A 9,226-nucleotide genomic window follows, 5' to 3' on the forward strand; every position below is an offset into this window, starting at 1 on the left:
TGTGGACGACATTCCTCACACCGTCGTCATCTTCAGCCTCGCGCTTCACGGAAAGTAACAGACACTAAAAAAATTAATTCCAGGCACTGTCCATAATGCGAAAAACAAATTGTCACAAGGATTCCAAATTATCAAAAGGAGGGCAAAGAGGTACTCTCTCCATTCCATAATGTAGTGCGTATAAATTTTCTGAAAGTCAAACCAAGCAAACTTTGACCGAGGTTACATATAAAAACATTTTTATATACAATTTGAAATGTATACAACATGAAAATATAATTGATGATGTATGTAATAATACACATTTGGTATTTTAAATGTACATAATTTTGTCTATAAACATGGTGAAAGTTTGTAATGTTTTACTTAAAAAAACTGTACGCACTACATTACATTATGGAACGGAGGGAGATTTTTTTTGGGCAAATGTTTTTTTCTTGGGAGGTAGTGTTTTTCTTCTTCTTTTTACTTTTTTTTATTTTAGCAAATTCTTTTTTTAGACAACCTTGCGAAACTTTTATTAACCCGTCACAATGTTTACAGGGACGAACGAAAGATCTCCTGGATGGCCTAACCAAACATGGCGATTAACCCCGAGAGAAAGAGAGTGTTTCGCTAGGTTGCGAGCCTCATAATTTGAGCTCCTAAATTCATGACCTATATTACATGAAAGAAAGATTGACGAACGGTCTGAAATCTCACGAAGAACCGCGCCATAAGCAGCTAAATTGCCATGATGCAAATCATCAACAACTACCTTGCAATCTGAAGCAATGTGAATGCGTCGAGCATATACATCATCAGCTAGGGAAAGAGCTTCCCTTATAGCTAGAGCTTCTAGGGTTTGAGGGCCTGTTATGTGCTTGAAAACAATCGCTGATGCCCCGAGAAAAGCGCCAGTTTGGTCTCTGCACACTGCTCCCACTGCACCATGCCTCCCCCCCATGGACACTGCCCCGTCAACACTGATCTTAACACTACCTTGGACTGGCGGCACCCAAGACGACGTGCGAGGTGTCCTATGTGTCGACTGCTTCTGTCCTCTCTTGTTAACTATCTCCATCTCTGACAGGTAGTTATTGATAAAAGCGTCGGTCGCATGTGGAGACTGAAAAATATCCTTGTGAATTGCCTTCCTCCTTGCTCCCCATATTGCCCATGCAGTTATGACAACTCAAATAAAATCTTGAGCACCTAACATTTCATGCAATGCGAAGAGCCAGTCCTTTGCACTTTCTTCCTGGTGTGTAATGATCTTCTCGACCAACTCCTCGGGCGCAAGGGCCCATACACTCCTGGACAACGCACATGTAAGAAGAGCATGTCGCCAAGTGTCCCGAGCTCCACACAAGCAACATGAATCAGTATCTGCCATATGGCGGTGGTGAAGAACTTCCCCGCTTGGCATCGAGTGCCTCGCTAGTCGCCAGAGAAACATACGGAGCTTTGATGGGACCTGAATATGCCATAACGCGCTCCGAACCTTGCTCTCCTGCCCCGTGGATGAGCCCTCGGACTCATTCCACCAACTTTCTCTGCTCAGCTTCGTCCTCAAGATCATCCGGTACGCCGAGCGGACAGTGAAAATGGCTCTGTCATCTTCATGCCAAGCCCAAACATCTGGTAGTTTCCGCGTACACACTGGTATTTTCAGAATCTCATTTGCATCAAAAAGGGTAAACACGTTGCGAACCAGCCCTTCGTTCCATTGTGTTGTGGTGGCATCGATGAGCTCATAAACTCGCTGTGGTGGGTTAGGCACAAGGGACATTCTTCTTCTTTTGACTGCTAGCTCACTCAGCTTGATGAGCAGGAGAGAGTATCTGGTGCTACCAAACCTTAGGTGCTACCGTGATATGGGCTTCTGGGTTGGTAGCACTGGATATTTTCCCTGATGAGCAGTAGTTCACTAGGCCGGTTGGCCCATGGCCCATATCCAGTGTTGCATCTCTCACCCGCCACGGGCGAGGTACCATCCCCAAATCTCCATTGACATCGTAGCGGCGGCGGTTTCCCATGGCCTCCGAGCAGCCACCAAGTCCGCCGGCGGCGGAACCCGCTGCTACGACCTTAATCGGCCTCGGCGGCGACCTCCTCCGCGAGATATTCCTCCTGCTCCCGTCCCTGCCGAGCCTCGTGCGCGCGGCCTTCGCCTGCCGCACCTTCCTCGACGCCGTGCGCTCGTCCCCCGCCTTCCGGCGCCGCTTCCGCGAGCTGCACGCGCAGCCGCTCCTGGGCATCTTCTTCGACCCCGACGGCCCGGCCATCCCCGCCTTCGCGGCCCTCCGCCGCCGGGACGACCCGGACCGGCGGGCCGCCGTCCGGCGCGGGGACTTCTTCCTCACCGGCCTCCCCGACGACGACGACGACGCGCGCCCCGGCTGGGTCATCAGCGACTGCCACGACGGGTACCTGGTCCTGGAGCACATCTACACGCGGGAGGCCCTCGCGTACAACCCGCTCACGCTGGCCCTGGATCTCCTCCCGCCGCTGCCGGACGAGTTCTACGAGGGCTTCCAGGGCCACTACAACGGCCTCGACTACCACGTCCACGCCCCCGAGGAGTGCCGCGACCACGGGGCGTTCCGCGTGATCTACGCCTGCCACGACGACTCGCGGGCGCGCGCGGCGGTCTTCTCCTCGGACTCGGACGCCAGGGCGTGGCGGGTCCTCCCCTATTCCGAAGCCCTGAGGACCATCCCGGAGTCCGGCGAGCGCGAGCACTGGCTCACCGCCGGCAGGATCGTGGATGGGTTCGTCTACTGGGTGTACTCGGACGAGGCCGCCATGCTCGTGCTCGACACCACCACGCTGCACTTCTCTCGGGTAGATCTCCCGGACTACTTGAAAGGAGACCAGCATGTTCAGGGTTGGCAAGACCAGGGATGGGGTGCTCTGCGTCGTCGTCGCGATCCAATTCAACCTTTATGTCTGGCTCCGGAACATTCGCGATGACGGCGTCGAGGTGTGGGTGAGAGGCCAGCGGTTTCAGTTGGACGATATTGTTGAGGACACCGGGGGAACACTGGAGGAACACGGCCAGCTCAAGGTTGTGAGCGTTGTCGATGGGGTTGTCTACTTCTCTACCCATGAGACCTTCGAAGATGCCAATCTTCCTTGCTGGTTCCTATCCATAGACCTGGAGGAAAACGCCCTGGACATGCTCTTTCAGAGGAACTATGACAGCCATGTCCATCCCTACATTATGCCTTGGCCCCGTTCTTTGGTACGCGACAAGGCGTGTCTTCAGGTTGAAGGCGCTTGATGAAATGTAGACAAGGTATCATGTTGTTTTCCTTTTCTGGCCATCAGATGAACTTTTTAGCCTCGATATTCTGAAGATGAGAAAGAATGGGCCATTTTTATTCTGCAATACGAGTAAACTGCACTTTCTACATTTTGTTAGCCTTTGTCAAATGTTTGGTTGTGTTTTATTTTTCCTTTCATTTTTTCTTTGTTTCTTGTTTGGCATATTCATGCCTAAAGGACACCATTGATACTAACTCTAGCAGTAGGGCCGTCTATTTATTCCCTTCAATCGCAATGATGTTACAATATCGAGCATTGTCTTAAGATCTATATCACTCAGTGCATTTCTGAACATGTTCAGTTGTTACATTTCACTTCTTTTTTTTTTATATAGACAATAGGTTCTGCATTTTTGTTAGTACAGTTGCCAACTTGCCATTTTGATTATCTAGTAGTACCTTTCTCTCTGTTGTCAGTCATACTGAGTTTGGACTGTTAATAGCTAAATGTTTGTAAGAGCTTCTGCTGATTATTCATTTCTCCTAATCAATTATACACCAGTAGTGTGGTTATCAGCATGAATGAAGCCAGCAACTAAGTATAGATTCATTTGCATACTGCAAAGGAATTCACTGTTCGATGCAATCTGAGAACTGTACTACTTTAGAAAAATGTTTTACTGCCTCTACCATCCCTGAACTAATGTGCTTATTTTTTGCAAACTGGGATCTCATGCATGATCTGATTGGTCAACAGGCTGCCTCCTTTGCGATGCCGTAGCCACTACATTGAAATCAAACTCAAAGACACTATTAAAAAAAAGGGCAGCCCGGTGCACGTAGCTCCCGCTTATGCAGGGTCCGACCACTTTGGGTCTATTGTACGCAGCCTTTCCCTGCATTTCTACAAGAGGCTGTTTCCAGACTCAAAGTCACTATCAACCATAAATTTTCCTAGTACCACCACAGTATGCAAATATCAACTACTTAAGATAGAATCATCAATTAGTAAACCAAGTGGGAAACCTAGTGAGGCTATCTACCTTTCCTTGCAGATCTATCATAGTATGCATGCCAAAATATCTGATATATGAAAAAAATTGATCACCTGAGACACAGCAGTAGGGGATGATGTCAGGACCTAGGGGACTGCCGATGGAATCCCCAAAGACAGCTGACTTGCAAGCTGATATACAGACAGCGACTTTACAGGGAAAGTAAAGAAACTGAACTGCAATAGAGGACCAAAGACAGCTGACTTGCAAACTGATATACAGATAGAGAATTTACAGGGAAAGTAAAGAAATTATAAAATTGGTTTTCAATAAATAGCCGCCCATCCATCCTCTGCGCTGCCCTTTATACCGAAGAGGCAGCACCCATGTTTTATTTACAGTACACGGTTTACATAGTTAAGCACTTTTTAGATGCAAAAGTTACAATAATCTGAACATTAAGTAAGCAAGATTGCAGACCTTCAAATTGAGTGGTAGCACAAAGCTTGCATGCTCGTCTGTTTTCTCTGTTCTGAACATTATGAAGTTTGAACACTTGCAGGTAGCTTCTGAACTGAACTTCTGCTTTTGAACAGATTATTACATTTCACTTCCAATTTTTTAAACTGATTCCGCTTTTTGTTTGGTACAGTAGCCAGCTTGCCATTTTGATCATGTAGTAATTTTATTTCTGTTGCCAGTCAGACTAAGTTTTTGGAGTATTAATAGCTAAAAAATGCTCGTAAGAGTTTCTGCTGATTATTCATTTCTCCTAATCACTTATATACCAGTAATGTAAACTAAGTCTAGATTCGTTTGTGTATTGCGAAGGGATTTACTGTTTGATGTGATTTAAAATAAAATAAAATTTGTTACTGTCTCTACTACCACTGAAGTAAGTAACTTACTTTTTTTTATAAACTGGGACCGCAGCTGAGTAGCACTGGTTTATAAGAGCTTATGCTGATTATTCTTTTTTTCCTAATCACATATTCCTTCCGTCCCAAAATAAGTTGAGACACTTATTTTGGGACGGAGGGAGTATATACACGAGTAATGTGGTTATCAGCAGGAATGAAGCCAAAGCAACTAATTCTAGATTCATTTGCATAATGCAAAGGAATGAAGCCAAAGCAACTAATTCTAGAATAATCACATATATACACGAGTAATGTGGTTATCAGCAGGAATGAAGCCAAAGCAACTAATTCTAGATTCATTTGCATACTGCAAAGAAATTCACTGTTCGATGCGATTTCAGATCTGTACTAATTTAGAAAAGTGTTTTGCTGTCTCTACCATCCCTGAACTAATGTGCTTATTCTTTGCACACTGGGATCTCATGTGTGGCCTTATTAATCAACAGGATGCCTCCTTTGGGATGTCGTAGCGACTACAAGTCCTGAACACGATGGATGGATCATATGGGGAGGTCTGAAGTGTATCTGTATTTGCATCTCAGAGATGCCAAGGAGCATTGATATTAATTTTTTGGGTATCTATATCTGGTTATGAACTCTTGGTGATGTTCAGGATGTATGAATGAAAATTAGCCAAGTCTGTGAAGTGCAAGTGTGCTTTGTTATCAACTCTTGGTGATGTTTGGAATGTTCGAGAAGGCTACAATCCTTCTTAACATCGTGGGGTTGATATGTTTTTTTTATCATATAGTTATTCAAATGATTTAACCTTTAAGCCGTGTCCTTTTCAGATGCTTACACCATCTTTAGTCACAGCAGTCATTTTCTTTGCTGTGCACCAACAGCCTGCTTGGTTTGCAGCCAAAATTCGGCAACTCTGAAAAATTGGCAGCTGATTGGATGGGCTCTGGTTTTTAGCAATTCTTCTGACCAAACACTAGCTAAAGTTGCCAAATGTACAACAAAACATAATTTTTTAATTTGTTTCAAATTTACCATTCATCCTAGAAGCATTTTCACCTTGGAGCCAAAACTCCGTGTCCTACGAATATAAATACTCTTTAGTAATTTTCTGTGAGCACGAGGGAGAAGACACGTGTAATGTCTTGTGCCGAAAGCTCGGAGAAATTACCTTTTTTCTGAAAAAAAAACAAGAGACAAGTCCACAGTATCGCTCATACTTGTTTTAGGGGTTCACTTTACAACTAAAAGGTTTGACTTGATTTAGATAACCCTTCTGAATTGTGAGAACTGTTTATTTTGCAATCCACCTTCTCATGTAACCGGATTTTGATGTGATTGACTCTGATTTTGTCCTAGTCAGTGCTGCATGCTCATGGGAGCCAAAACGTCGTGTCCTACGAACAATGGCGAAGGTAGTGGGTGGACAGAGTTGGCTGGCCACCCTGGGATTTTTCCAGTAACTTTATATCGTAGAAAAAAGTTAAATAATAAATAGTAAAAAACAATTTTAGTGGGCAGGCCATCCTGGGATTTTTCCAATAACTTTATATCATAGAAAAAACTTAAATAAATATTTTTAAAAATATTTTTTTATGAACAATTCACTATTGGCCTACCCTGGCGAATTGGGTTGGATCCGCCATTGCCTACAAACATACTCACTCTTTAGTAACTTTCCGTGAGCACAAGGATGAAGACAGGTGGGGATGCCTTCAACCGAAAGCTTGGAGTACTTACCTTTTTCCTAAAAGAAACAAGAGAGAAGCCACAGTGCCCCATCCCCCATGTACTTGTTTTAGGGTTTTCTTTACAACTAAAAACCTTTGATTTGATTTCGATTCAGATTACCCTCTTGAATTGTTCGGATGTGTAGTGCGCAGCCGCCGCCTCCTCTTCTCCAAGAAAAGAAGACTAGAGTTTTCGTGCCTCCCGCCGGCACCGCTGTCGGTCCGCCTCGTCTCCGGTGGGCGGTGGCCCTAGGGTCATGGAAGCGTGGTGGATCCCGGTTTTTGTCGGTGGGAGGGCTCCGTTTTTAGATATTTCTTTGAGTTTTATTAGGGTTTGTATCCTGCTCGGAAAGACGAGACGACGACTCTATGAAGATGGAATAAGGTTCTCCCTGCTTAGCCCCTGTCCCGGTGGTGCATCTAGGACGTGTTTGGTTGCCCGCATACACCTCAACCGGGGCCGTGTGGGAAGAATTTGATCCGTTTGGTTGCCTGTATTCACTGTTGGGTTTGCATAGCACGAACTTGTCAGAGCAATGCAATTGAGCGCACGTGGGTGACTCTCATGGATACCTAAAAAAAGATGACTCTTGTGGCACAGTCTGAGAGAAGACTGGAAGAACAAAGTAGAGATAGTGTTTGGTTTCGTCGGTATGCATATTACAGGTTTTGCTTGATATACCCAACTACCCATGTTGTTTGTGGGCGTTGCTTGAAGAACATGTCGTATAGTTATATTACACAAACACCCATAATCTAACTAGCCTGAAATTAAGATATTTGCCAAGAAGAAGAAATTAGTTAAAGTTAATTGGTCAGAAAAAGAAAGCAAGCAATCGTCGTCATCGATCAACGACGCTAGAAATCTGAAACTAAAAGCAAAAGATTCTTCCCTAGAAAGGACTGGAAGTTCAAAACATCCTCCACGCAACAAGAACTTGATAAAAAAAATCATCCAAAATAAATTAAGCCCGTAATGCCGATCAACCCCAAACTACCGGAACGGGCTGTCCTGTCAGTGTCTGGACGAAAAAGTGTCACCCAACCGGACGCCCTATTTTCGGCAAACGCCCAGACTAACTGATACTTCCCATATCCAGCCCAAATATGGGACACATATGGGGATGCCCGGACGCGCCCGTCATGTCGGATTCGGCCCACTCTGGTCCACCCGACTCCACATAAATTTGACCCTTATCTGCACTCTAGTCAAAATCATAGCTGCATTCCACTCCACTCCCCTCTCCTCCCCTCCCACACTACCAAGCTCCTCTCTGGCCAGCTCCCGCGTTCTCCTCCATGGCGGCACCTAGATCCGACTCCGACATGTCCGGATCCGAGAACTAGTAGCTCATCCCTTGTAGCCCCGAGGAGCAGATAGTCGTTTGCGCTGCTCTTCGACACTCCCAGTGGGAGTGCGCCCTCCCGCTGTCTTCAGCGAGCCGGCTGAAATCCGTTGCACAACTGGCGGCCAGATCCGGAGCCGAAGGATGTCTCACACGTCGCCAACAGTGATCACCACGGCCGCATGGCGAAACCCCACCATACCGTCAGAATCTTTTACGTGGCACCCCGTCCCCGCAACGGCGGGCGCAGAAACAGAGGCCATTTGCGCCTCCATGACCAGACGCGAATCCGAACAGAAGGGGTGGCGTGCCCACCGCGCGAGGCTTCAGGTGCGGTTTCAAGCGGAGGCGGACGACAGCTCACGATGCGGAGGAAGCTTCGGCATCCCGCGAGGCGGCATCGGAGGAATCCCTCCGTGCCCGCATAGCCGAGAAGCTATGGAAGAGGATGGTCAAGGCGATGGCAAAAGACAAAAGCCGAGCGGTCTGAGCCATGGCCGCCCTCCCAAGGAGGAGAAAGACAAGGACGACGGCGGATCAGACAGCTCTGGCTGTGAGCGGATCCACCTCAATCCGTTCTACGTCTTTGATCGCTACTGCCGCAATGACGACAAGAAGGGCAAAGGCAAGGGCAAGTTCGACCGTGGATGAACTTCTCTGGTCATCGTTTCGTTCGCAGTTACTAGAGCATGTCAATTTTTGGTAATCCGATGACATGTGTTAGCTACGTACACCGTTGCATGAGCTAATATGGATTTAAGTATTTAGTTTAGACGCATCTGATTGTGGAGGAGCAAATTTGTGTGTTGTGCCGGGCTAGCAATACTTGCGGTTGTAATTACGCGTGTCTAAAAAAAGCTGTTAGGTGGCCGAACAGAAAGCGAGGACAAATACCCCTAAAAAAAAAGAGGACAGAAATACGCAACAGACTCACAATATTATTAGTCGATTGAAGGGCATGAGCCGAGAACGGAGCAGTAGCCCTATGGTTGGGGTCACAGTGGTGCGCCCCAGCAACCAGAATTC

The 9,226-nt window shown here is 46.5% G+C and overlaps 1 pseudogene; it reads left to right on the top strand.

The window, feature by feature from the left end:
- Nucleotides 1-1,909: 1,909 nt before the first annotated feature.
- Nucleotides 1,910-5,931, top strand: LOC123080291 (uncharacterized; annotated as a pseudogene).
- Nucleotides 5,932-9,226: the final 3,295 nt, after the last annotated feature.

Source organism: Triticum aestivum, chromosome 3D (assembly GCF_018294505.1).
Source record: "Triticum aestivum cultivar Chinese Spring chromosome 3D, IWGSC CS RefSeq v2.1, whole genome shotgun sequence".
Lineage (NCBI taxonomy): Eukaryota > Viridiplantae > Streptophyta > Magnoliopsida > Poales > Poaceae > Triticum > Triticum aestivum.